This window comes from Meles meles, chromosome 5 (assembly GCF_922984935.1).
Source record: "Meles meles chromosome 5, mMelMel3.1 paternal haplotype, whole genome shotgun sequence".
Classification (NCBI taxonomy): domain Eukaryota; kingdom Metazoa; phylum Chordata; class Mammalia; order Carnivora; family Mustelidae; genus Meles; species Meles meles.
The window spans coordinates 89,079,754-89,101,464 of record NC_060070.1 but is presented as its reverse complement, the minus strand read 5'-3'; the positions used below and the strand labels follow the sequence as shown (position 1 = coordinate 89,101,464).

The 21,711-nt window shown below is 45.3% G+C and overlaps 1 long non-coding RNA gene and 1 other non-coding gene across 2 annotated transcripts; one reads left to right on the top strand and one right to left on the bottom strand.

Annotated features, from left to right (window-relative positions):
* Window positions 1–5,081: 5,081 nt before the first annotated feature.
* Window positions 5,082–6,575, bottom strand: LOC123942477. The gene is made up of 2 exons (XR_006818428.1): window positions 6,427–6,575; window positions 5,082–5,753 (listed from the first exon to the last, which is right to left on the bottom strand). It is a non-coding gene; the product is annotated as an uncharacterized LOC123942477 (long non-coding RNA).
* A 6,708-nt stretch (window positions 6,576–13,283) lies between these two features.
* LOC123942853 lies at window positions 13,284–13,387 on the top strand. The gene has a single exon (XR_006818490.1). It is a non-coding gene; the product is annotated as a U6 spliceosomal RNA (small nuclear RNA).
* The last annotated feature ends 8,324 nt before the right edge of the window (window positions 13,388–21,711 follow it).

The window sequence follows — 21,711 nt, the reverse complement described above, 5'->3', positions numbered from 1 at the left end:
TGTTCTCCAAACTGTACTTACCTCTGTTAGCTGAACTTCCTGACACTGTTCCCACTTTCTCACAAAGAAAAAACCACAGAGCCTCACGCCCCCATCACCGACTCGGCACATCCTGACAAGAGGCAGGTATCTCGTTCTCTGTTCCAAAAGGAATGTTATGAAGAAGAAGAGAGTGAAGACTTGGGTTATACCTACTAATTCTGAATGTTTCCCTCCTGGGTTCCCTATCACATTCCACCCATTCCTCTGGGGATCTCTCGAGGATACGATTCTGCCTGTCTACCCAGGATGGGTTAGTTGCCTTATTTACCCAGACCAACACGGGGAAAGTTTTATCCCTTCATTAGGTTGACATAAAATTAACATTTTCCAAGTGGACGTTGAACGGCAAAATTAAATTGCTAATAATAGCTGACATTATTGAGATGTTTCCTATGTGCCACGCGCTGTTCTAAGAGCTTGGTGTAATCTCACTTTATTATCAAAAACAACACAATGGAGTAGGTATTATTAACATTCCCATTGGGGAAGCTGAGGTAGAGAGGGGTTAAATAACTTGCCCCACATCACACAGTGAGTGAGTGGCAGAGTTGGATAAACATTCAATAAATGGATTTGCACTGAGTTACCTGCAGAGCTGCAAAGGCGAATAGAAATGCAGTTTTCTGGGTTTCATGTCAAAGGCCTGAATCCTGGTGTGTGAACCTTGAATTTGAGAAGACCCAGCCCAGTAGAAAAAGTGAGAGAGGTGGAGAAATCAACGCTGTAGGCATTCAACATGCATTTGCTGACCTGCTGTGTGCCCCACACTGTGCCTGGTTTTAAAAAGAAATCAAAATAAAAGTGAAGGACACTGTGCATGCCCTTGAGGGCCTTCCATGTTTCCCGGGCCAGGGACATGAGCTAGTTTCTATATCTCTGATTTTGCAAAAATGGGTTCGTTTTTTATTTCAAGATAATGTATAGCTCTGGGGAACCTACTATCCCGGAGGAGATGACTGAATGGATGGATTGGTCAGGGCCACAAGCCCCAGGTGGCACCTCTGGCTGGAAGAATTCACTAGATATTAAGTTCCAAAGGAACCTGGCATGGGAAGTGATGAGGTTTGTGCCAAACAGGAACCAGGTCAGGATTGGAATCCTGCACCTGGGCAAGCAGGTGCGGATGGCGGCAACTAGATGTCCCAGGAGTTTTTGAGGAGGAGTGGTGGGAAGTAGGATGGAGAGAGCCAAGGTGTCCTGGAAGAGGGGCAGTTGCAGAGAACTTGGTGGGGGGGGGGGAAGGTCCCTAGTAACCCAAGGCAAATACAATTGTTCGCGTGGGTGAGGGGCCCTTTAGTGGGAAGAGCTGGGTTCAGAGCCATTTCTTGGCCCTGGTTTCTTTCCTGGTAAAGTATCAAGGGTAAGTATCAACCTTGGTAAGTATGCCTGAGAAGTACCATGTAGTTCAATAGATCACACATCAGACTGGAAAAAGCAGAGTGATAACAGTCATTATTATTAATGATATGCATCGTTGAAAACATTATTATAAATTACAGGGAATTAGTGACAATAGTAGGTATCTCAGACTCAGAGAATCTTAGGGCTGCCAGAGCTATCAGGGGCCATCCCCTCTAGCCTCCCTCAATGGGGATTAGAATCTTCTGTTCAATATCCATGAAAACCATCATTAATCTTATTACAAGCAAGATTATGCATGATGAATTTCAGAGTTCATCCCAGGCAAGAAGTGGCTCCCCGTACTCCAATCAGATCAAGGCCTGATGGTTATGACACCATATTCCTGGTGGGCCCATGTGGAGCCATCATTCCTGCCTTCACATTCCTGTGACACATTCCTGTCTTTTGCTAGACAAAAAGCAGCTCTCAGAGTGCTGTGGCCAAAATCATGATGGGAAACTAGGTACAGAGCCAGGACCTTGGCTGAGAAAATCTCCCTGGGGGAGGACGGTGCTCCCTTGCCAAATCACTGTTGGTCTCCATGACACTGAGAAAAGGAAGGAGGCCAGAAATGGGCACAAAGCACATGGTAGCCTTCGCAGTCCCTGATGCTCCTTCGTGCTGCGAGATCTACAGTCCCAGTAGCGCCAAGGAGGACCTGGAAAATCCCCGAGTGCACCCCTGGGCTCCCTCGCTTATCACCGTCCATGATCCCTGCTCACCCTTTATCCTCATTCCAGGTCTGGCATAATAACCAAAATCTAACAATGGGGCTCTGGAATGACCTAAATGCTGCCACCAATAAGAAGGCAAGTTGTTTTTTCCAATTTCTTATAGAGTTTATGGAGCAGAAGACGGTCTCAAATGAAATCTTCAGACCCCAGAACATGTGTTCCCATCACTTCCAATCCCCACCCCCCCTCTGCCCCCAGCCACTACAGTGATGGCTGTACTGCTACAGCAAAATACAAGTAAGGCCCAGAAGGCAACCAGAAGAAGGAAAGAAAATATCCACATGGCGGAAGGACAATCAAGCCTGGAAGAGGTGAAAAAGGATATGGGGCCCTGGATAGCTGCAGCATAGGGCTGAAAAGGGTTACTCTTCCAGGAATTCCCCATGGGCATGAGGCTCTCTCAGCCCTTCAGTGCCAGGTCAGCTAGAACAGGGTCAGAGACCATGGTCTACTGTTGGTTAAGAAGGGGGGAGGTGAGAGAGATCAGGCAAGCATGAGTGGGGAAGAGGTAAGGGACAGAATCAGAGGAACAATTGGGAAGAGATAGCTGTGTGAATCCAGGGTATAGGTCTAGCCCATCTGCCATCTACATCCAGAAGAGGGCAAGAGAGCAGAGGCCCGCGATGGGGCTCCATCTGGAGCATCCTTGTGGGCCCTCTACATAGTGAAGCCAGGAGACAAGAGGGTCCACCAAGAAACCAAGGTTGTTTTCAGGATTTGAGTGTTTGTACTATATATGTCTTGAGGCTCTTTTTCTTCCCTGTGGGAATGCAAAGACTCCTGACCCCATGTAAGAAGAGACGCTCATTGGGAAATCATGGCTGTGTCTCTACCTGCATCAAGGTTTAGTAAAGGAAGAAAGGGCTGGCTTCTCCATGAATACTGGAGGCTCTAGAGCATGGCACATGGCCCCACCATTAAATCCACTTGTCTCTTCTAGGTCTCCATGAAGGCATGACTGGACACCACATGAGTGGAGAGTGACTGAGGGTGATGAGCCCCTGGCCTTCCAGATTATTCCAGGGTAATTTATTGAGGGAGAGCTGTTGCACAGAAGAGTAGATGTCTTTCAGGAAGTTTTATGGACTCTGAGTTGGCCATAAAGCAGCTAAGGAAGGGGAGACTCAGGACTCTCCTCTCTTGGTTGTGAGGCACCATGAATAGTAAAGCTCTTTGTTGAAGAGTCCGTTATACATGTGCCATTACTCATAATCCTACAAGGATTATGACACAAGGGTTAGAGCACCCATTTTACCACTGAGAAAACTGAGACACGGAAAGGATACACAACTTGCTGCAGGTCATATAATTACCCACGGAAGAGCTGGGTAATTAGTCACCTGATAATTGGAGTTGCCCCAAGTTTACCTAAGAACAGTGAAGGACTCTCCGTGAATCAACTGGAAGGAATCATATGAGCGATGAGAGTTAAAAAAGAAAATATAACATTAAAATTTGGAAGACATGGAGAGATCTATTGAACAAATGTTTAATGACTTTTCTGTGCCTGTCCTAATAATGCCTGTGAGAAAGAGAAGACTGCCCCAAAGGCCTTAAACATCCTGAAAAACTGAGGATTAAACAAGCCCCAAGTCCCTATTTGCTTTTTTGCTTTTGTATTCTAAAATGTGGGGGTAGGCAGAATAAGCCAGGAGGCCCAATAGGTCAAGTGCACTGCAAACCCTCTCCTTCAAGGGAGCTGAATCTTTTTCCTGTTTTCAGTATACTCATCTGTAAAATGGCCATGGTATCTCTCTACTTCCAAGGAACCCCTGGTTTGTAAATCACAGAGCTCTTCAAAGCTACACAAATAACCCATAACATTTGAGAAGTCACCAATTCATGATGATTAATGACCTGGATCAATGATAACACTGTTATAAATTACAGAACACTAATGATTATTATATGGGTATTAAGCGCAGAGTCTCAGGGCTGGAAAGATCAGAGATCTCCAAATAAACTCTCCTCTGCTCATCAATATCTCTGTCAGGTGGTATTATTCTGATTACAATGGATTCTATACTTTTAATTTGTAAGTCCCCAAGGTAGAGAACACATTTACTCATTCCCTAGGCTCCAATGAGCTCCATGCTTGAAGACTGTGGCTCCAGTTTTGTACTATTCCTGCTCCTTAGGAGACCCCAGAGTCATTACAGAAAACTCCCAGAATATTCTGTGGTCCTCATTGGATTGGAAAAACACAGAGCAAGGGCCCCCAAGGTGGGGAGTCTTAGGGAGATCTGTTCTCTTGCCAAATCAGCTCTGGTCTTCATGGCACATGGGCAAAACAAGAAAGGAAGAGGGGGGCAGGGCACTGAGCCACCTCTGAAGCCCCAGTGAGTGAATGCTGTTTTCTGCGAGGACTTTCATTACCAACCGGAAAGTTGCCCACCACCTGCCAGGTGCACAGCACAGGCCCATTGATGGGGTACCTGTACTCTTTGATCAACAACCTGTCCCACCAGGAATTGCTTCCTTATTAATTCTCCCTTTATCCTTAATCAAGGACTAGGAGAACTAAGTTACAAAAATAGTAACTAATAAAATTCCAGGACCTCAGTATGAATCACTATTTACCCCCTTTTACATCCTTCCTAGTGACCTGACATTCCAATGGAGAAATTTGTTCCTTTGGTTCTTGCCTTATCACAAGGTAGATGCTCAAAGAAAACCCTGCCAGGTGTCTAGCAAACCAACTGGTGCCTGGTCTCTCTGAGATAGTGACAAGCATTGTTTAAAGAGGGAGGTGGGGAGAGTCAGGGATACCCCTTATTAACAGCCCTCCCTGCCTTCCCTCACTGGCCGCTTCTCTGTGGCACGAACACTGTCCACTGGTTTTGGATGGAAAGAAAAGGACTATTCACTCTTCTGATTCAGGACACCAATCACAAGTCCCAGCAGTCAAGGACACAAAGCTTTTATTAAGTTGGTCTACCCAACCAACTGAGGTCTCAGGGGCTCAGTCACCTCTGGTTGTCTAGCCAGGCCCCTTGACTCTACAGGTCTCCTTCATGGAAGGGCAGTTTTGAGGAACAAGATAATGCACAAAAGAGGGAGAATATACCCAAGTGAAGAGCCAGGTTTCCATGTTGATGGTAAATGGAAGAGTCTTTGGGTCTGCGCGGAGTTCTAATGAGGGAAAGATGAGGGGAAGGGACCCACCCTCTGCACTGATACCAAAGTCTATAGTGGGCCTCCTGCTCACACCCAGCCCTCTCTACTGAGTCGTCCTGTGAGCCCTGACCTTTGAAGGAACCCTGACCCGTGAGAGCTAGGTCTTCTCCTCCTGCCTGAACGAAGCTCAAACCTCCTTCCTGAAGGGAGAATACTGGATATCTTGAGGGGGAAGGGGGCGTGTGGCACAGGGAACAAAAGCCCCAGGTCCCGCTAGCAGATCCTTTTCCAGAGAGCTAACACTCCAGTAAAGTCTGCAAAAGGAGGAGCCGGGCATGGTCCTGCTGTGAGGGGTCTCCTGAAGGGTGGCTTCCTAGTTCCTAGAAGATGACCACGTGCACGAACAGCCGCCATGCTCTTGGTTATGGCTTGCCTGACGATCATGGGCAGTGCCCGGTCCTGTGAAAGTAAAAGGACATCAGGAGAAACTCGATACACGGAAAGGCCGCAGTGGGGGCAAAGCCCACACCGTGAAAACCACAAGTTAAAACCACAAGCAATCTGTAGTCCACTTGTTTTCAAAAGACATTCCCTTCACTCCTCTTCTTACCGAGACTCTGACCTCGGCGGTGTTTCCATCCTGTCATGCTTCAGGTGAGAGGGCACATTGGCAAAGGGGTGGTGTTTTTCCCACGCCACCGCCCCCCGCCCCCAGCGTAGGAGGGAGACCCTGGCCTTGCAAAGATCTCCTGGCCTCAGGTCTGCACTTCCGTCCAACCCACGCCCTCTCCCCTCGCGGCGGGAAGGGAGGGGAGACGGAAAGCAGGAGGAGGAACGTCCCGCAAACCCCCACACCCCAGCAGCAGCCTCCGCCAGGCTCCTCTGGCTTCTCCGAGTCCTGAGCTCTCCCCCCACCTGCAGGCGGCGACCCCTCGGGAAGGGGGGGACGGCATCCTTCCACGGGAGACACAATACACAGGTAAAGGGAAATGCGAGGGGGAGCCCGCGGCAAGGGGAGGGGCTCAGCACGACTTCGAGGGGACCCCGGCCGGCAGCAGGCAGCGCGGGGCCGCGTCCCGAGGAGGACAGAGAGGTGGCCTTGGGGACAAAGGCTCTAACGTCTGCAACCAACCTGGGGTATGCGAGGGGGATCCCAGTTCCCCACAACCTGGGCCTCGGGGAGTTTCCTGCATCCTTAAAGGAGTTCTGATCTTCCTTGTGGGTGGAGGGGTGCTCCTAAACCGGTCTGTCAGCTACGAAGTCAACTCAGAGCCATCTCGAAGATACTAAGCGGGGCGCTGCCGAAAATTAACCGCCAACGGCTCACGCTCCTGCCGTTGGCCACGCCCGTCGCCCCGCCCCCGCGTCCCTCTTCCAATCAGAGGCCGCGCTCCTCCCCCGGCGCGCCCCCGCCGACCGTCGTGGGTCATGTTCGCCGACGCGGGAGGGGTGTGCTGGCTTCCGAGGAACCCTGCTCTCGTGAAGGTGGTGACCAGGTGGGAGGGGACGGAGCCCCAGGCTCGCCGGAACGGGGGTCCGCCCCGGTCTCGTCTCCGAGGGCAGGTCCTTTGCTTTATATTTACCAGGCCGTGGAATCGTAGGCTGTGTGCTCCCAGAGTCCTCGCTGCCGTTCATCCTGCCTCGGAGGAAAGCACCATCCAGAAGGCACTTGGCCTGACGTCTCACGAGAGTCAGGGGCAGAGCTGCAATTCCCACCCTCCTAACGTCCGTTTCAGGCATTTTCCAACCAACCTCTTATTAAAGAGAAATGCTTGACCAGCCTTATCCAGCTCCTGGGGCCCCAGACCCCTAAAGAAAGCTTGACCATTATCCCCTGCTTCCTTCTCCCCTGCTTCAGGGCCTGGGGAACCGGGTTCTCACTCAGACCCTTAGCATCAAGTCCAGCTAAGGGGAGGGGTTTGCTGAGCTGATGAGCATGCCCCTGACCGATGAGAGGAGGACAATGACTTAGAGGCTAGTTGGAGGAGGCTCAGGTGTTAATATTTACAGGGCACTTATTTTGAAAGATTCCCTCCTGGAAAATTCAGAATACATCATCATATCTGAGTATCCCACATGCCTTTTTCAAAAGTGCATATAACGTAAAGTTCACCATCGTAACCACTTTAAAGTGTACAATTCAATGGCTTTTACTACGTTCATGACCTTGTGCAACCATTACCACTGCTGGATTCCAGAATATTTTGTCACCCTCCCCCCCAAAGAAGTCCCATACGTACTAAACCGTCACTATCCATTCTTTTCTTTAGCCTAGAGCAACCCACTAATCTGTTTTCCATTTTGATGGATTTGTCTATTCTGGACAGTCCGTGTAAATGAGACACAACACGTGGTTTTTTGTGTCTGGCTTCTTTTACCTAACAGTGTTTTCAGGGTTTCTCCATCCTGGAGCATGTATCAGTGCTTCATTCTTTTTAAGGCCAAATAACATTCCATTGCATACATGTACCTTATTTTGTTTATCCATTCACATTGGTGGACATTTAGGTTGTTTCTACTTTTCGGTTATTATGAATAATTCCACTGTCAACATTTGTGGGCACATTTTTGTTTGAATTTTTGTTTCTAACTTTTTGGGGGTATATACCTAGGAATGGAATTGTTGGGTCATGTGGCAATTCTGTGTTTAACTTTTTGAGGAACTGCCAAAATGCTTTCCACAGTGGCTATACCATTTTACATTCCTACCAACAACATATGAAGGTTCTGGTTTCTCCTTATCAATGCTTGTTATTTTCATCTTTTGAAAAAGGTTATAGCCATTCTAGTAGGTGTGATGTGGTATCGCATTGTGGTTTTGATTTTCCTTGTTGTTGTTATTTCCTTGTTGTTGTTATTTCATTACTTTTTCGGCTGGTTTTGTATAGTTTGTATCCTTCATAATGTGTGATCATTAAAGTCTGTTCTGTTAGATTTATGGTCAGCTAGTGATTTCACAGAAATTTCCTTAGATACTTGGAACTAAAACAGAAACAAAAACAAAAAACAAAAAAAAAAACCCTCCTAGTTTTACTGGGTGGTGTATGTGTGTGTGTGTGTGTGTGTGTGTGTGTGTGTGTGTGCGCATTGGGACATGCATTCAACACTCAGCCAGACATTTTACAACTTTACCTTAGCCTTCACGTCCCGCTTGTGCAGAGCCCAAAGATCAGCCAGGGACAAGAACTTAAGGTCTCCTCAAGTGTTTTCTGAGCATGTTCCCAGCCCTGGGTATGTATATTGCCTTCTAGAGTCCCAGAGGTATTTGGCAGCATTCCAAAATCCTTATTCTTAAAAGAATTTCTATTTCTTTCTTTAAAGAATCTCATTTTCCACCCTTTCCTTCCCAGGCTTTTTAGGTTAGACTATTGTTTCCTCTAGCTATTAGTCCTTGCCTGAGGAAGCAGCGCGAACACACTTGATTTTAAGTATTTTTGACAAATTCTCCCTGGGTAGCTGCTTCAACCCTGGGATAGTTCTGAGTTAGCTGAAATAGAACAAGCTTTTTGAGACACTTCTTCAAGAAGCCACCAGACAGGTCAAAACAAAAATTGGGTCTGTTCTGTTCCCTTTGGTGCCAGGTACGTACTGGAAATACCAGCAGCTGTCGTCAGGCCACTGCCAAGCTGGGGAGTGGGAGATAATACCAGGTAGGTTAAAATGTCACATTTCATTGAGCCTCATATGTGTTTTTCTCAGTTGATCATTCCTGTGCTTGTTGTATGATATTGATTAGATTCCAGAGTCCTGTAAATGTTGATTCTCACAGTTTTTTTGTTTGTTTGTTTGTTTGTTTTGGTCAGTTTATTCGTTGCTCTTGCGGAGGAACAGACATTTGGAGTTTCATACTCCACCATTTTTGCTGATTTCACACTCTGTATTTCTCTTATAGGTAACTACTTGTTAGGAGCTAAGTTTCTGAGAAGCTTAGTTACTTGCCCATGTTGTATCCAGTAACACTAAGAATGAGGATTTAGACACAGATCATCTGACTCTAGAACCTGTTTTATCCAATTATTTATTGGATATTTATTCTCTCATTCAAGTAAATTAATTCTGACATCTACTAAGTGCTAGGTATAGTTCTAGAAATACAGGATTATCTCACTGTACAAAATAGCAGATTTCTGTTCCTGAGAGCTTGTATTTTTTTGGAGGCAGATTCATAATAAACTTTAATAAATATTTCATATTAGAACTTAAGAAGTGCTTTGAAATAAAGACATTGGGATGCTTATTTTGAATAGGGACTACTATGGGAGTGATGTGAATATAATTTTTTAACATTTATTTTGTGTTGGTTGCAAATTTTATAGAAAAGTTGTAATAATAGTACATGATTTTCTAAGTATGCCTAAGTGATCTATTTATGGTTAACGTTTTGTTATATTGCTTTATCTCTCTCTCATTTGATAGTAAGTTGTATAAAATTGTTCCTGTTTACTTCTTCATAATTAGCTATTTTCGAAGGATAAGGAAATTCTCTTATATAAGCATGGAATAGTTATCAGTTAGGAAAGTTAACATCTATACAATACTATTACCTAATCAACAGCTTATATTCTGATTCTAAATTATGCTACAGCCTCTCAATTGATTGATTATCATTTGAAATTACATTCTTTATCCCTGGCAATAGTCTTTGTTCTGAAATCTACTTAGTTTCATATTGGTATAGCCACTCCAGCTTTCTTTTGATTAGTCATAGCAGTTTAGCTTTTCCCATTTCTTTGTCTTAAACTATTTGTGTCTGTATATTTAAAGTGAAATTTGTGTAGGCAATGACAGTAGGGATTCTTTCTTTTTAATCCATTTTAACAATCCCTGTCTTTTTATTGGGTGTTTAGACCATTTACATTAATGAGATTATTGATATGGTTAGATATAAGTATACCACCTTACAGATTGATTTGTATTCATCCCATATGTTCTTGACTTTTCTTTCCTCTTCATCTTGCTTTGTTTTAAATTAATTGAACATTTTTCCCCGTTTTCTCTCTTTTATTGGCTTATGAACTATAATTCTTTGTTTTGCCATTTTGGTGTTTGTTTCAGGACTTATAGTATACATCACTAAATTATCACAATTTACTTTCAAGTGATTTTATACTACATCATTATATTTACAGGAAGCAATCTCTCCATAGTATATTTCATTTAATTCCTAGTAGCCTTTATACTATTTCTGCCATACATTTCACTTCCACGTATATTATAAACTACATAGCAAAGTTTTTCTCTTAAATATAACTATTTTTAAAGAGATTTAAATAATAAGAATAAAATCCTACATGTTTGTCCATATAGCTACCATTTTCAGTGCTCTTTATTCCTTTGTGAAATTTTATATTTCCATCTGGTATCATTTTCCTCTGCCTGAAAGACTTCTTCAATAAACCTTGTAGTGTGGCTCTGCAGGCATGAATTCTTCTAGCTTTTGAATGTCTAAACAAATTATTTGTTTGCATTCGTTTTTGAAAGATACTTTCACTGGATATTGAATTCTAGGTTGACAGTTTATTTTTTTCAGTACTTTAAAGATATTGCTTCACCATCTTCTTGCTTGCATTGTTTCTGACTAGAAATCTGCTAGTGCCCTAGTCTTTTTTTTTTTTCTTTTTCTTTATGTAAGGTGTCTTTTCCATTGGTTGCTTTTATGGTTTTCTCTTTATCACTCGTTTTGAGTAATTTTATTATTTGGCTTAGAGTGGTTTTCTTTGTATTTCTTGTGCCTGGGGTTTGTTAATCTGTTTGAGTCTGTGAACTAATAGCTTTTATCATGTTTCAAGTATTTTAAGCCAATATTTCTTCAGATTTTTTAAAATATCTCCCTTTTCTATCCTCTCTTCTGGAGACTCCAATTATAGGTATAATAGGCAGCATGAAGTTGTCCTGCTGCTCACTGATGCTCTTTTCATTTTCTTTTTTATTATTTTTTCCTGTATATTTCACTTTGGTTAATCTCTATTGCTGTGTCTTAAATTCACTAATCTTTTCTTCTCCAATGCTAATCTGAGTTCTTAGTCCCATCGAGTGTGTCTTTCACATCAAGCATTGTAGTTTTCCTCTCTAGGTATTCAATTTGGTTCTTTTTTGCATCTTCTTTGTCAATGTGGGTACAGTTGTAATAACTGTCTTAATGTCTCCACTAAGTCTAACATTTGTGTCCAGTTCTGGTTGGTTTTAATTAATTGACTTTCCTCCTCATTATAGGTTACATTTTCCTGCTTTTTTACATGCCAGGTAATTTTTTATTGGATGCCAGACATTATGAATTTAAATGCGTATTTGTCCCTGGGCTTTGTTCTGAGATGCAGTTAGGTTACTTGGAAAGAGTTCAGTCTTTTCAGGTTTTACATTAAAGATTTGTCAGATAGAGCCAAGGCAGTGTTTAGTCTAGGTCTAATTATCCCCCACCTTTGAGGCAAGATCCTTATGAGTACTCTACACAATTCTTCATGAAGTATGAGCTTTTCTAGTTCAGCTGCTTGGAGCAGGCATTAATCTTGGCCCTGTGAGATTACCCAGCAGTGTTTCTGCTGATCCTTTCAGGAGGTTCTCTTTGTGGTTTTGGGTAGTGCTATGGTCTGAATGTGTGTTTCACTCCCAAAATTCATATTTTGAAATCCTAGCCCCCGAAGATGATGGATTATTAGGTAGGGCCTTTGGGGAGTGCTTAAGTCATGAGCATGGAACTCTCATGAGTGGAATTAGTTAGCCTTATAAAAGAGGCTTCAGAGAGCTTTCGGCTCAGGTCATGATCCCAGGGTCCTGGGATCAAGCCCCGCATCGGGCCCTCTGCTCTGCAGGGAGCCTGCTTCCCCTTCTCTCTCTGCTGCCTCTCTGCCTAGTTGTGATTTCTCTCTGTCAAAAAAAAAAAAAAAAAAGAAGTCTCCCACCAGAAGAGGGCCCTCACCCAACCATGTCAGCACCTGATCCCAGACTTCCAGCCTCCAGAACCGTGATAAATGGATTTCTGTTGTTTATAAGCTGCCAGGTAATGGTATTTTATTATAGCAGCCCGAATGGACTGAGACAGGGGGTTTCCTCACACATATGTACTGACCAGCATTCTATTGAATACCTGAGAGGGACCCTCTGCAGCTCACCTCTCTCTCATACTCTGTCCTGTGAACTGCAGTTCCCTTGATCCCCTCAGACTCTCAGCTTCTCAAGTCAGGCAGCAGTCCACTGGGCTCCCTGCACTGGGCCTGAAACCCTTTCCAGGCACTAACCTGAGAAAATTGTAGAACTCATCTCATTTGTTCCCAAGTCTTCAGGATCACTGTCCTTCATGGTTTGGTCCTGGTATTGTTTCATATATTTTGTTCAGACTTTTTGTGATTGTTTTAGGAAGGAGAATGAAGTCGGTCCATTTTTCTCCATCTTTGGAAGGGCTTTTTCAATGTTGGCTTTTTATTTCTACTTTTACTGCATTGTGATCAGAGAATTCAGTTTGTAATTGTCCTACTATGGAACCTACTTATGTTTCCCTTGTGATATAATATGTGATCAATTTTTATGAATATTTCATGTCTGCTTGAGACGAAAGCATATTCTTTATTGAAGGGTACAGCATTTAATACATATTTATGAAATCTAATTTATCGTTAATGTTGGTTAAGTCTTCTCTATTCATACTTATTTTTTGTTCACATGCCCTTCTTGGCCTGAGAATGGTGTGTAAAACTGTCTTATCATTATTATTTCTATTTTTCCTCACATTGCTATCATTTCCATTTCATGGAGAAGTGGTTTCTGTGTAATCTGGTACATAAATATTAATAACTGATATATTTATTGTAGTTTATGGCTTTTTGCATTATAATATATTTTTATTTGTCTCATTTCATGCTTTTTGGCCTAAATTCTGCACTAATATTAAGTTTGCTACTCATCTTTTGAATTGCCCTATTTAGCTAGTGTGACTTTTCCTATTCTTTTTTATCTTTTAGCCTTTGAATAACTTTGTTTTAAATGTTTCTTCTAGTGCTCGCTTTGGCAGCACATATAATAAAATTGGGATGATACAGAGATTAGCATGGCCCCTACGCAAGGATGACACACAAATTCATGAAGCATTCCATATTTTTAAAAAATAAATAAATATAACAAATAAACAAACAAATAAATATTTCTTCTATATGTAGAAGAAACTGGTATTTTGCTCTGTAAGATATTTTGAAAATCTATTTCTTTTACTGAACAAGTTAATCTTCAAATTTATTGATATGACTATATTGGTATCAATTTTATGTTATATTTACTTTGTTTCTATGTCTCCTTTGCTTTTTTTTTTATAAAAATTGCTTTGATATTTACGGAAGTGTACATATTTGCTCTAATAGTAATCTTTGTATTGATATCATTTAAAATATCCTGATTTACCTTTTTTATCACTTAACTATGAACTATCTGAACTGTCTAGATTGCTGATTCTAAATGGTATCATTTGATTCCTATCTGTTTCTATGGAGCAATGACCTTATTCTAGTTTGGTCTTTGTCTGTCTTCCTTCCTGGCTCAAGTTTTAAGTTATATTCTTTCTACTTGGTCAGAACATAAGCCATTTACAAGTTATTTCCCACCTTTGCCCCTGATCCTTGTTTAACTTTTAGATCTACATGCTCTAAATATACTTTAAATACACCACCTACTTGCCATTATTCTTGCCAGAAGTGTCCCCCACTAGTCACCTCTTAATCAGATAGAATCCATCCTCTAGCAGGTTATCTAAGAAGGGCTCGCGTGTACAGATTTCTCTCACTCCTTGTATATATAACTTTTCAATAGCCTTGATACTTGAATGGTAGCTATGCAGCATGTAAAGTCCTTGGCTCACAACTTACTTCCTTTCTTTTGATTATCTGAAAATAATGCTCCATTCTTGCCTTGCTTTGCATGTTGCTCTGGAATAGCCTGATGCCAATACAATTTGCATACTCTTTTAGGTATTGTGGCTACTGTGTCTGGAAGCCTTGAGTATGAGTATTAGACTCATACTTTAAGTATGACTTAAGACTTTGCCTTTAAAGTCTAATAATTGGGTAGGCTTTGTCTGTGAGTTGATCATTCTCAATTTTCCCAGGCACATCCTTGACCTTTACATAAATTTAAGTTTTCTCCTATTTCTATAAGGGTTCTTGAATTCTGCTTTTTTTTTTTTTTAAAGATTTTATTTATTTCACAGAGAGAGGGAATACAAGCAGGCAGAGGGAGAAGCAGGCTTCCCACTGAGCAGGGAGCCCAATGCGGGGCTTGATCCCAGGACCCTGGGATCATGACCTGAGCTGAAGTCAGATGCTTAATGATTGAGCCACCCAGGTGCCCCTGAATTCTGCTTTTAATATATTAGTTCCACTCCATCGTTACCTCCAATTTTCAGGGACTCCAATGTTCTTGAACATGGGGGAAAAGTTGGGATATAGTAGAAAAGTGGAGGAACTAGTTTGAGGTAGGAACACAGCTAGCTCATTACTACAATGGTCAAGAAAAGAGAGTGTGGAAATGGATGCTGATAGGTGGTCTAAGGAAGCACACTTTTAGTTGCTTTGGTTTTCTCAGTGATAAGGAAGCAAGATTAAAGCTAACTCTCTAATTCTCCCCACCTAGAAAAAAGGATGGTGGAGCCCATTTGTCAAATTTAGATTTGTGGCCTGAATATGAATCATTTACCAAAATTTGTGAATTATGTTCCCCGAAGGAGCTCTACCTGGTAGAACACCCAGAGCTGCTTCCTCCTGGGATTTGTTCACGTCCAGAGGGACCGAAATACAGCACTAATGGGGAATATGAACGGAGGGAGAGGCCAGGCACACCTCTGCCAGGAATCTGGAGGATTGTCTGTGGGAGGTATGAGGACCTGCCTTGTAGTGCTTCGGAAGCAGTAAGAGAAATATACAGGGACATGGCTTTGAGTGAGTATAAGAAAGTATAAGGGGCTGGGTAAGGCTGTTGTGTGAGGTAGTGAATCCTCTCTCCCACTGAGTCTTCCTTAAGTGGCTGAACATCATGATGTCGGGGGTGTTGGCTTAGAGATCTCTGGGTCAGCAGGGTGATTGCCTAATGGTCTCCACAGCAACTCCAAGTTGACTATTCACTTTCTCTCTCCATCCAACCCCCCCTGTCAACAGCTCTTGTCCACTCTACCTTCAACATATATTCAGAATGCAACCATTTCTAGCTTTCTCCATCAGACTCCCCCTGGACCAATAAATACATGGGTTTTGTCACTCCTGAATTATTTCAATAGTGTTCTAGACGGTTTTTCTGCTTTCTTCTTGGCCCCCATTCCCTTAACCCCAGTCTATTCTCAGAACAGCAGTCAGACTGATGCATTAAACTATAAGTCAGATAAAGCCACTCCTCTGTGTCAAATTCCACACCACCCATAGTCCTAACAATGGCCTTCACAGTCACATGTGATCTCTCCCATGGCCTCCCCGCCCAGCCAACTAACAGCATGCCTCCCTGCCCTGCGCTTCCTGCTCACTTACATCGGCCTCTTGCTATTCCTCAGACATACCAGACATGCTCTGTCTGCCCTCAGAGGGTCTTGACAACTTCTTCTTCCTGGAATACTTCTGCCTCAGATATTTAGAGAGCTCACTTTTTTTCTACTTTCTCCTTAGATTCCATTACCTGTTCAGAGAAGCTCTGCCTGTCCACCCTTTATAAAGAAGCACTCCCATTCTTTTGTGTTCCTTTATTTTGCACAATAGTATTTGTCGCCTACCTATTATATATTTAATTATTTGTTTATATTCTGACTGCTTTGTCTGGCAGTGGCTTTGTCTGGTTTTCATTGCTAAATTCTCAGTGTCTAGAAGGGGCCTGCTATAGACAGAACCGGTGCTCAAGAAATATTTGTTAAGAGGATGGATACGTGAATTGGTGTGATTGTGTTTTCAGGAGGATGCAGGACAATCTGACAATCATCCAGGACTTGTCTCCTTCCTTTTGGAGGCAGGAGAAGGACCAAGGCTTTTATAACTCAATAAGTCTTTAAAATCTTATTATGTTCCAGTTCCAGGTAGGATGAAGTAAACACAAGGCTGTCTCTCTCCCTCCCTGGGTATAAAACCTGGACAGAGTACATGTTGCAGCTATCTGAAGTCTCTGAACAGTAAGTACCAGCAAGTGGACTGGGGGCTGGGGGAACCAGGAGTCCAAGGACCACCAAACTGGTCATGAACGGGACATATTTTGTACTTGGGTCTCTGCTGAGCAGAACTTAGCATAGCCGAACACCTCAAGTCAGTGCTTGGTGAGAGATACAGAAGAAATACAGAAGCAACCCTCTGGTTCTGGTCAGAGCAGTGAAACTGGGAACTCCTACAATGCAGAGCATAGGTGCAGGGGTGGGGAGCTCTGATTTTTCCTTTTGCTTTTCTCCACTCTTGCGTCCCAGCCATCAAGGCATGGTGGGGAGGTCCATGGCAGGAGTGGAAGTGGTGGCGAACGTGGCTGTAAAAAGGCAAGGGCTGGGACTCTGAGGAAGGGGAACCTGTATTCTGAACTCAGAGTGCTCTTTCTTCCCACTTTCAGGGCTGTATTCCACCCAGCGGCACCTCAGGACTCTTGATACTTGTCACTCTTACCTGTCACTTTTTTTTAAAGATTTTATTTATTTATTTGACAGACAGAGATCACAAGTAGGCAGAGAGGCAGGCAGAGAGAGAGAGGAAGGGAAGCAGGCTCCCTGCTGAGCAGAGAGCCCGATGTGGGGCTCGATCCCAGAACCCTAGGATCATGACCTGAGCCGAAGGCAGAGGCTTTAACACACTGAGCCACCCAGGCGCTGCCTTACCTGTCACTTTTTAACCCAGACCTGTGGGGTTGGGGGTACAACATGCTCTTGAGGACACAGCAGCTTTCATGTTTGGGACCAGTCAAAAAGTCTGGCCCCAGGCCCCCTACACCCCAAAGATACCCCATGTCCAGGACCTGCTCATCACCCCATCCAGGCCCTGGTCTCTTCAGAGGAGGAGCTGGACTGGCCAGTTGGATCAGAATGTAGAGCCTCCAACCTTCTAATAACTGTCTTGGTCTCTGGGTCAGCCGTGAGTGCCTGAATATAGGGAATGAGTAAAGCTGGAGCCCAGGGGAAGGGACAGAGCAGGAGCTCTGAGACCTGACCTTACAGAATGTTTCAAGGGCACTGGATGGGCCCTTTCATCTGCGATGAAAGATGGGTGCCTGAGAGATAACCTCACTTGATTGCTCAGAGGCTGCATGAAGAGGAGGAGGAAGGCTCTTAGCAGTGTACAAGGGGGGCGAGGGGCAGGGAGGAGCTTGTGTTTCTTTACTTCTAAGAACTTTATATGCACTATGCCAGTTAATCCTCACTAAACCTGTGACATGGGGTAGGTCACCTATTTTCCAGAGGGGTAAATTGAGGCACAGAGCAGTTAAACCTCTATGCCGAAGGTCATGGTCCTGGCAAGTGATAGGGCTGAGTAAGCCTTCAATGAACACATTTGTCTCCATTGGAATTGGTATGAACAAAACTCAGAAAATTCTTTGATTCCTAGACTTTTGAATCCCAGCCCGTGGGCCATGAACTTTAGAAGGCAGAAACCAGCAGCCATGTGAGGGAGATGTAGAAATCACAACAGTTCACATTTAGTGGTTTGCTGAATACAAGACATTCTGCCCCATGTCATGAGAAATGAAAGAACACCGGCTATGCCCATGGGACCTACACAGGTCTTCCTGAGGAATTTATCGCTGACTGACAAAGACTGCTGTGTTTTCCACACATCTCCCCTGGTTGCCTTGTCTCTGAAGAATGCACTGCCAGGCAAGGATGGACTGGCCCGAGTTCCTCGTGGGCCATGGGGGCCCTCTCAGCTGAGAGAACTCATGGCCCACTCTGAGGTTCCCTGAAGACCTCACTTATCCCAGGAAGAGACTAAGGGAGTCCAAGTAGGAGTCAGTCAAGACAGACTGCTGTTTCTGAGGAGGAGGAAGCCTGAGGAATAAACCCCAGCTTTTGGGTTGAGGGGTGCTATGGTCCCGTGGGCTTGCAAGGGAGAGTGTGCCTTGGGCAGTGGGCTGGGGGCAGCAGGAGTTTCTTTTGAAGGCTCAAATCAAGAGGGCTGCTTGTCCCTTCCTGAGTGAGGGGCTTTAGTTTGGACCTCAGTTTTTTAATTGGTAAGTGACAATGAAAGAGATCTAGCTCAGGGAAATGTGTCTTTACAAGCTGAGATGTACAGAGTAATTAAATACATAACACATAGAACTGGGGAAAGAGAAGTGCTAACAGCCTCCCTTCTATTAATTATGGGTGCTATTGAGCACATTGTCATCATTTACTTCATATTCATGATAATAGTATGTTGTGTTCTAGAAACACGAGGCTGGCATGGTCAGAACCTCGGAGGCCATCCAGCTTAGTCTCCCTTATCTGATATTAGAACTCTCGAGCTACTGTTCATGCCAAGCAACACAGATTTTATCTTGAGTAGTAATGAGCACTCAGGAATGAGCAGAATTCATTTGGGAATGGAGGAGGGGTTCTCATGCCCCTCCCCCTCCAGGCAGCCAGAGCTATCCCATCCAATCTTGCCCTCTTGGATCCCTGAGTGCAGGTAGAGCCAGCATTCAGCCTGGTCCGTGGTCACCATCTGAAGAGGAAAAGCAGATCTGGATGAAGACATGGACTGGGAAAATTTCTGAGGCATCTGTTATCCTCTCAGCCCAGTGCTGAGGGAAGAAGGAAGGGCAGAGAGGCCCAAGGGGGTGAGGGTGGGGGGGCGGCCCAATTCCCCAGGCCCAGAAGGCCCCAAAGGAAATGAGCCCAACTGTTCCAGCTATCAACCAAAAGGCCCAGAAGAGCTGTTGGTATCCCCGCAGAGCTACATGTGACAAATATGGCGGGGGACACCAATTCCCTGTGAATCCAAGCCCCCCGCCATGATGAGGATCACCCCCCTGCCATAGGCTTCCTGTTACCTAGGAGCCATGCTTTCCCACAGTTGTAATCACTAAGAAGCCACACCAGGGAGGAATGCTGCCCCACCAGCCCCGGGGCTTGACCGGTACCTGAGAATGGTCGGAGGTCCCATTCCCTCATGTTGACAGAACCCCCTCCACAAAATGTGAGGATGCCCAGGAAGGTGATCCCACTCCTTCGAAGGGCTGTTGTTCTGCTTTGGGGACATTGAGGCCACAGCAGGTGGTCACTGCTGGAAGGGGAAATAGAGGCAGCCATGGACCAGGCTCCCTTCCCTTTGATTCTTACCTCTCCTCTCTCCCAAGCCCAGCCTGCCTGGGTGGGTGGAAGGTAAACAGACTCTTGTTTCAGCTGAAGCAGGAAGGAGTAAGATAGAAAAACTCCCTTAAAGAAACCTTGTCCACCCCAGCCTGCTGCAAGACAGGCTCTGTGGGAGCCTGGATGTCCCCCGGCCCCCCAGCCACGGGGGAAGCAGAAGTTCTGGGCTCAGCCACAAGGCAGGCCACAGGTACGCCAGGACACTTGGCCAGGGTGCAGGAGCTCGTCCACTCCAAGAGCTTGACTTCACATGGTTGTAAATAGAGGGGTGGAGCTGACCTGCAGGGCTCAGAGGGGAAGAAGGGGAGCAGGAATGGTGGGAAGGGACCCACTTTCTTCTTGTACCAGGACCCCAGGGCACACCTCAGACTCTCCCTTCTGAGCAGCCCTGAGGTCCTTCACTGGAGAAAGGAGGAGAAAGGAGGAGAAAGGAGGAGGAGGGCTCTTCTCTGGCTGTCTCTGCTCTCCCTTCTCGCTCAAGTGGGATGTGGAGGGGCCCAGGTCCTATGGGCAGGTCCTTTCCCAGGAAACCAGAGCTCAGAAGTGCAGGGAGGGAAAGAGCCTGGGAAGGGCTGGGTGGGGCTCTCTACAACTGGGAACAGTGGCTTTTCCACATTCATCTCTTTGTATGAGGCGGGTGGTCTCTTGCTCTGTGTTCTGCTTGACTGCTACTGTGGGCTTTGATTCCTGTAAAAGAGAATGATGAGGGCGCCTGGGTGGCTCAGTGGGTTGAAGCCTCTGCCTTCGGCTCAGGTCATGATCCCAGGGTTCTGGGATCGAGCCCCGCATCGGGCTCTCTGCTCTGCAGACAGCCTGCTTCCTCCTCTCTCTCTCTGCCTGCCTCTCTGCCTGCTTGTGATCTCTGTCTGTCAAATAAATAAATAAAAAATCTTAAAAAAAAAAAAAGAGAGTGATGATAGGAGATACCTGGAAGGCAGGTGGGAGAGACACGGAGGCAGTCTCCAAGTCAGGCCCAGCCTGTGTCCCTGTCCCCCAGCCAGGTGGTCACCCAGATTAGGTTTCTCCCCTGAAATACAGGGGGAGGAGGTCGGGGTGGGGAGAGGCCATCTTTAGATCATCTTAAAGGAGAGGAAATGGCAGACCAGAGAGGTCTGGGTGTTTGGTTCAGGTTCCCCACAGAGCATAGAAGGGAGCCCCTGGCCTTGCAGAGGAGCTCTCCTGCCCCCAGTTGGGCAGTTCTGTCCTGTTCAGCTCAAGCCCCCACCTGCCACAGTGGGAAGGGAGGTGAGAAAAGGAAGTGTGAAGGAAGCCACTGAAAAACATCCCACAAACCCCGGGGGGAATCAGCCTCTGGCTCAGGCTGGGGCTGGCATGGCAGCTCCTCCAGGCTTGCCCTGCTCCTGGAAGTCCTGCACTCTCCTGCCACCTGCAGGGTCATCCCCTCTGGAAGGGAGGATGGCATCCTTCCACGGGAGATAAAATACACAGATAATAGGGTGGTGGACATTAAGGAGGGCGTGTGATAATGGGCCTGTGTGTTATGTAAGACTGAGGAATCATTGACCTCTACTTCTGAAACTAATAATGCACTATATATTAATAAACTGACTGATAGAGGACAAGGACGTGGGGCATGTTGGCTGTTGTGACAGGAAGGATTTCAGAGACATGCACCCAGGTCTTCCAAAATGTCTCAGGGCAGGATTCTCCTGCCCTCTGCTCTGGAGAGCTTTGCCCAGCCCTTTCCATTCTGTGTGCTGCTCTGGGCCGGGCGGAGGGTCCTTCACATGGAAGCAGGGGCTTAGGGGACCTGCCAGGCCAATGAGGACCAGTCCTGTCCCTCGCCATCTCTGAGGTAGTATCCCACTTACGTCTCCACTTTCTGCTCCGGGAAGAGATCTTATTGAACTTCTTGGTCTTTAACCATGAAGGGGGTTGGGTATTCTGCTCCTCTGATTCTATGAATGACCACACACACACACACACACACACACACACGTACTTGGAACATCCTTGAAATTAGTCAGGCCTGAGTGCCAGGGAACAAGGGTCATATCCATTAGAGTTTCACTGTACCTCGACCACCACAGACCACCCGTGCTACATGATCCTGCATTTCCCACATACCTCCCGTTGGGATGCGATGCCCAAGCTCGGAGGAGGCACGAGGTCAGAACAACC